The 7,990-nt window shown below is 40.9% G+C and overlaps 1 pseudogene; it reads left to right on the top strand.

Annotated features, from left to right (window-relative positions):
- Nucleotides 1-5,049: 5,049 nt before the first annotated feature.
- The window catches only part of LOC122019245, a 46,428-nt pseudogene continuing 43,487 nt past the window's right edge, over nt 5,050-7,990 (top strand).

The following is a 7,990-nucleotide window of genomic DNA, read 5'->3' as shown; positions in this document are numbered from 1 at the left end:
CACGGTGAGGAGAAGGAGGGATGAGGAAGAGGAGAAAATGAGTTTTCCTCTTAAATTTCCCTTTTATTCATCATGAGGGAAGGAAGGGAAAATGTATTTTTCCTTCTCCTTTCTTTTATTTCTCCTTAATGAAAAGAGGAAGCAAGAATCCTCTTTTCTTTTGAGAGGGAGAAGGCAACTCTAACTTCTCTTTCTCAATGAAAAAGCTCTTCTCTTACTCTTAACTATATTGTTACTTCTCTCTTTAATAATAACTTCTCTTGGTCTATTGGTTAACACGTGCATATATCTAGTAAGAGATCCAAGGTTCAAGCCTTGGTCATCTCTCTTTTTTGTTCTATTTTATTTTTATTATTTTTACGGTTTCCACATAAGGCATATTTTTTATTCATGATAAAAATATCTAAAATCTTGCTAAGTACTCTATGGGTGTTACACAACCATCCAAAATATGTGGGAGCAACGCTCCACCACACACAATCCAAAATATGTGGAAGCAACGCTCCACCACAAACAACCCATAACATGTGGGAGCAACGCTCCACCACAACCATCTAAAATATGTGGGAGTAACACTCTACCACAATCAATCCACATATTTTGGATTGTGTATGTGGGAGCAACGCTCTACCACAATAATCCAAAACATATGGGAGCAACGCTCGACGACAAACAATCTAAAATAGGTGGGAGCAACGCCCCACCACAACAATCCAAAATATGTGGGAGCAACGCTCCACCACAAACAATCCATAATATGTGGGAGCAACGCTCCACCACAACAATCCAAAATATGTGGGAGCAACGCTCCATCACAAACAATCTATAACATGTGGGAGCAACGCTCCACCACAACCATCTAAAATATGTGGGAGCAACGCTCCACCACAATCAATCCATAAGTGAACAAGACATCTAACTATCCAACTAGTGACTGCATGAAATCACTCTACCACTTATCACTGTGAGCAACCAAGGGTATCACAACCCAGTAATCAAATCAAATCCATCGTCAACTCTATCAACATCGTAGTGAGTCACCCACTAATAGGAGAATTAATTGGCAAGGCAATACAACAAATGACATAATATAGACACTCCACATAAGTAGAATCATCATGATGCTACCAACAATACACCTGGCACATGTGCCCACACAACATAGGTATGATTGACATAATCCTCCAATTAGTACATACTAAACATACTCATAACACAGGTATAAATCAGTGTGATACCTCCAAAAATACATTCCAAATCCATGTGCATATATCAACATAGGTATAATCGACAATACACCTCAAACAACACTCATCTAACATATATACACCTATGCCAAGAGTATAATCAACGTAATACTTCCAACAAATCATAATAGACACGAGTGTACACACAGAACAAATATAATCAACAAGATACCTCCTATAATATTCCAAACACATGTACACATACCATAACACATATTTAATCGACATGATACCTTCAATAATAAAATCAGACACATACACCTAACTATATAGCTATAATCCACCAGGAACCTACAATAATCATATCGGAACATGTATACAAATACTACTTGCAAATGGACAGTCTACCACAGGACTCCTACAACACATAACAATCATATGTACATGCAACATAGATATGAATAATCAGCATATATAACCCAATCAACCTGGCATTCCCTATGCTACCTTCTAAGTTATCCAACTAGGTACATACAGTCAAAAATTAAAGTCCACATGGAATAGGATACATCGATCTTCTATAGACTGACCCAAATTGTCAATTCAGTCTTTTCCATGTCAGTACAAAACATGTACTCAAATGTGCTCTAGATACCTAACTAAGCACAAATAACCCAAAGATTCGAACATCTAAAAATAGAATATGACAATCCTCTACTGATCTGACCAACGAAACTAAATCGATCATCTACTAACTAATCAAGAATACCTTAATCCTCCACAAGCAAATAGGGTATATCAATCCACGACTACCCAAATCAACAAGTGAAAATCAGACTTCTTCTGACCGATGTAACAAGAGTAAATCAATTATCTACTGATGAAATTAACTAAGATAACATGGTATTCTACTAGCTAAGTCAACATGAATATGTAGATACTATCCACTACCCAGTTAATAATAGCAGAGGCTGGTATGTGCCTCCATCTCCTACTAGTAGTAACAGAAGCTAAAACTACTGATGGTATGATATGAAAAATCACCAGAGACTGTAGTCCTTGCTCTCTATTAGGGTCGATCATCATTCGTGGATAATCCATCACATGTAATATGAGCTACAACAACCAAACAGGTACTAAATAAAAAGTGTTAATACATGTCATAACTATCATAGTCAACAATGCATACTAACAAAAAGGTAGGATAACAGTATACCAACATACCTCCCATAGCTTGGAGATGTCCTGCCGCTGCCAGGTCCCAAAACTCGAAAAGTCACATCGAGAAAACTAAAATACGAAATCTGAAACACGGGATATAAGACTCGTAAACCGAGCTCTGATACCAATAAATTGACACACCCAGAGGAGTCCTTGCCAGAGGAAATTCTGACAACATCTCCCCTGTACGGGTGACAATCTGAATCATTTCTACATGCACAATATGCCTCAGCCACAGGCGGCTGGAATATACACACAACCACGCAGTTTATATGCAACCTACTCGGCTGATAAAATAAAAACACAACCACACAGTTATATGTAAATCTAATAGCCCACTCGATTGTACCAAAACCAAACACAGTGGAAATATAATGGACAACACATACAAACTAAAAACGAAGACTGCTAGCCGGCTAGGCTTACACCACACAACAAAACAACACTCCAGATACAAAACCAGAGCACAAAGCTAAATACACTGATACATAAAACAAATAAAACATAAATGGAAACGGTAAGTCTTCTGATGTGACGTGGGAACTGGCAGGCAGGATACTCCAAGCGACTCCATAAACAACCTGGTACCTGAAAAAGATAGTGTCCACGAGGGTGAGTTCAACAACTCTGTAGATACCTAGTTGACATGTATAGTAAACTATAACAAATAGTAATAACTATAGAGTACAGTCTCCTGAACAAAAGTTGAAAATACACAATAGAAAAAGGCTGAAGAGAACTGTACTCATCAGGGCCTCCTATCAGAATAGTCAGGTCATCAGACCGAGAGTATCATAAATCCAGTATGCATGTCAAACATATGCATCCATCCAAATGCAGCATATAAGTGCAGCAAACACAATCAGTAAATGCATAAATGCGTTTGATGCCAATGACATGTCCTGGTCATCCCTACTCTCCAGTCAGACGTCTCACACACATGGTGAGACCGAGTGGGTAGGGTTGTGACAACCGTGCACTCTGCCGTCACTGCTCCTGATGAGTGACCGAGTGGACGGGATGCTGTCGGAGTACACCTATCCTCCTACCCCAAATCATAAGTGGGGGAGCACAATGCTCTCATCTCCCGGTACACGATGACGGGGAGGGATCCCTGTCGGCTACCACGCTGCGTCCACTACCCATGAGCGGACCGACGGAGACAAACAGAGCAAACTGTCTGCCGACTACCACGCTGCGTCTCTAAACCAATGGAGCCTAACAGAGCAGAACTGTCTGCCGGCTACCACGCTGAGTCATCGGACCAACGGAGCCTAACAACAGAACTGCCACACACCTGCCTGACATACCACTAACCCATGAGTTGTGGTGTGTGCAGATCCATGTAACTGGCGATGTGCTCGATAATAATGGAGCAGACTATCGCACAACATGCAATCATGCGAGATGGTCCATGACACTCAGCATGGCAAAATCCTGAACAACATAGCAATATCCATATATATATAAAATGTGTACCATAGTACAATGAACCAAATCAAAGGTACACAGATCAGATAAGGTATAAAAACCTAGATCCTGAACATAATAAACACATGGTTGTGTCACTACCCCTATAAGCATGTAGAATCAGGTAGGTACTAATATAAAGTGCATAATAAGTAAACAAAACAAGCATATAACAGGTATCGGGTAGTGACCAATCGAAGTAAAGACAAACATAATCATCACTAAAGGTTATAAACTACTAAACATATCAACATGACATTATCAAAGATAAGTCAAGGTACCTGCCTCAAATAACAGACCCAATCCAGTCAAATCCAACGTCGAGATAATCGTCCCGCGTCAAAGTCCTACAACCACATAACGCATGGTACAACTAGGTCAAATATGAACTAGTGAGCTAAATTTATCATGAACCAAATAGCTAACTTAACCCTAATCTGATTAGGGATCCATTCTTGTTAGTTCAATTAAATTTAACTCAATCCATGAACCCTTATCATCCTACAAACTCACCAAATATTCTCATAGCTAATGGTGGCTCACGACTGAAAGGGTTTTCACCATCGAAAGATGATCTACTGCTACCCACTCTTTTCCTGCTAACATAATAATTCCGAATCAACTAATCCAATCTATCATTTCAGAAATGAAATGAAATTCTACACACTTCTTACCCCAATCCAAATATGTAGCCACTCCGTGAAGGATCCAGTGGCTACTGTGATGAAGAGGAAGCTCTCCAGGTCATTCCACAATCCTTCAGAAAAGAACCTCACTGCTGGAATCAAACGGATCAAGAACAAGATCAAGTAGTGGAGTTTATGGATCAAACAGCAACCCAACTTACCTTGTTGTTACCCTACCTGAACACCCTTACTCTGAAGAGGAGACGAAGCCTAGGGCACAAGGGAGGCCGGTGATAGTGAGGTGCAGAGGTGCGGTGGTGGCTGTGAACCGAAAACTAGGGCACGGCTTGGAGGGCTTAGGCAGATCTAGGGCAGAGGAACTTGGTCGGCTGCCGACGCTCGGAAGAGGAGAAGAAGGGCCGGCGCTAGGGCTCCTATGGCTAGCGGTGTCTCGGAAGGGTGAGGGAGTCGCGGGTCAGCCGAGCTAGGGCAGAAGAAGCCATGATGGCGTAGGCTGTGGTGACGACAGCGGCGGTAGGGCTCAGATGCCGGCGGATCAGGGGTCGGCGTCGCATCGGCCAGATGAGAGGTATCGACTCTCATCGCTGGCAGTAGAGGGTGAGGGCATGCGTACGATGAAGAGGAGGAGAAGAAGAAGTGGCAAAGGGGATTTGAGAAGGCTTAATCGTGGGCGTGCGGCGATTGTTGTGGCGCCAGTTGAGAATGAAGAAGGTGTAAGGGATCGGTGGCCGGCTAGAAGGGGGGTTGGATAGCTAGGTCACCCCCAACTTCTTTTCTTCTCTACAAAAGATTAGTGCACACGCGGAAATACAACTAACTAATGAAAACAATAAAGAAAGAATACCAAATCGCTATCAAGCTCGATGTAATGTGGTTCAGAGATTGCTTGCTCCTACTCCACGGCGTGTCCGTGAGGTAGACGCGCCCTTGATCCTTCGGTGGATCAATCCCCGACAATCTCCGGCTAGAGCTTTCTCCTTCTCGGTGGAGCAAACCTCTCACAAAGGATCTCTTCCTCTTTACAATGATGAACTTAGGTTTAGGAGGAAGAGAGTAGGCTTGGAAGCTTTGGGCAATGACAAGGAGTTATTCAACAAGCATGAGTAACCTCATTCAAGCCACAAAACTTCCCTTAAATAAGAGGAGAGAGTTGATCATCATATCAACTCATCTCGGCACCAGTCGACTGGAAAAACCATCAGTCGACTGGTGTTACCGTTAGAGGTAGCCAACGGCTACTTTCCAGCACCAACGGTCATTTACCAGTCGACTGCTAAAACTAGCAGTCGACTGGTAGCTATTTGAGTGAACAGAATGCTTCTGTTCGCTGCCAGTCGACTGCTAAAACATGTAGTCGACTGGTGCAGTCGACTGCTAAAACATGCAGTCTACTCATGCAGTTGGCTGCTAAAAGTTGCAACCGACTAGACTGCACCTTGTTACACACTCACACTCATCCTCTCCGGAGTTACCCTTGAAGTCCTCTTCCTCGGCCTTCATCCCTCAGATGCACCCGAGCTCGCGGCTCCTCTCCGTGCCATCCTTCACATTGCCTTGAAGTCTACTTCCCTCAGCGCCACTCCGTTGCTCCTCGTCCGGCGGTCCCTCGGATGCCTTCCACACCATCCTTCACCGACTCAAGGACCCGAGTCCTGCACGACTCAAATACACATATCAAACACATATGAAAGCCTAACTTAAACTCTTTGACACGCACATCAAAACCATGATCGTACCGATCAAACTTGGGTTGATTGCACCAACAATCTCCCCCTTTTTGATGTGTGGTAATATGCTTAAGTTAGACATTAATAACAACATGAAAATTAAAAGCAATATATAAACATGAAGCATAATTCCCAAGCTACCCCTTAACATATGCTCTTCAACCTTAATTTTCAAGTTTTGCACACAATTAGGCTTCTAACTTAGACCTACCCATTTCTCCCCTTTTGACACCATCAAAAATTGTACCAAACATGTACACATACCAAGTTATCAATGTTAACTTAAAATTTCCCAAAATCAGCTCTTGACAGTGCTGAAAAACAGCCACCAGTCGACTGATAACTGTCGCAGTCGACTGGCACAAACCCAAACTGATTTTCAGCATTCTGAAGCCAACTTCAGAAATGCATAGAAAATTCCAAAAAATTCGAAAAATCATGAAATTTTGAACACATATTTATTATAATGTTCTTTAACAAGGAAAAATATGCTTCCATGAAAATTCATCATATTTTTGAAGTTTTGATAAAAACTCAAACACCTTGAAAAACACTCAAGTTTATATCAAATTAAACCCTAGTTTTGAATTCATATGTTTCAAAATAACTATCCACTGTAAATAAAACATAGAATTGTTTTCAAAATATTTGAAATGTCCAACTATGATCTATGGGCAAAATGTCCATTAATTAAACATTTGCTTTCCCCATAGTTAGCCTTTGATTACTAAAAATTGATACATCACATAACTCATCAAAATGCCATAAGCATAAGTGAATTATTTGTATCATCCTAATATCTCACATTTATGGTTAGAAAATAATCCAAGTCATTGTGAGATAAAGGTAACCTCTACTTAGCCCTTTTGATCATGAATTTCTATCAAGGCTAAGTGCTCCCCCTTAAGGTCTCAAGTCAACCATTTTCAAGGATTTGAATTATGATTTCCACGGTTGACTTGACCTAAAATCCTCTAACCCTTAAGGATTGATTTTGGCACCCAATAGAAATTCTTTCTAATTGGATTAATCAAATATTCCTTGGGGATCCATTTTCTATCTATGGTCTTGGTTTTTGATTGCCCCCTAGCAAGTAGACAATGGTAGGTCTTTTCGTTGTTGGGTTTATTGTATCCTAACCCATTTTTCTTAAAACTTGCCCTTTGGCTCCCAATTATCATGTTTAGGGTTTTGAATCCAATTTCAAATTTTCTAAGGGCATTTGTAAGATATTCTACCTTTTCCCTTAAAGCCTTATTTTCTTCTTCTAAACATGAATCATTTGAATTAGTAGTAGAAGCATGCATATCATCATTCCTAATAGACATGGATTCTAATTTTTCTTTAAGCATGCAAATGCCATTTTTCAAGGTTTTATTTTTCCTTTTTGCCTTGAACAAATCATCATTTGTACTTTTAATGATCTTAATTAAAACATGAGGAGGAAGATTGTATACCTCACTTACCGAGACATCCGAATCCAATGTTTGACCTCCCCCTTCACTTGAGCTCCCTTCTTCATCTTCACTTGAGCTCTTTCCCTCTTCATTTTCGGATGAGGTGGAGGCTACATCATCAATTCCCATTAGAGCAAAATTGACTATATGGTGCTCCTCTTCCTTCGATGATGATGATGGATCATCCCATGTTGCTTTTAGGTTTTGAATCTTCTTCCCTTTTTCTTTTGTCTTCTTCTCCTCCTTCTTCTTCCCTTCCTTCTTCTTCAAGAGAGGACAAT

The sequence above is a fragment of the Zingiber officinale genome, chromosome 9A (genome assembly GCF_018446385.1).
Source record: "Zingiber officinale cultivar Zhangliang chromosome 9A, Zo_v1.1, whole genome shotgun sequence".
Taxonomy (NCBI): Eukaryota; Viridiplantae; Streptophyta; class Magnoliopsida; order Zingiberales; family Zingiberaceae; genus Zingiber; species Zingiber officinale.
This window is presented reverse-complemented; position numbering and strand designations above follow the sequence as displayed.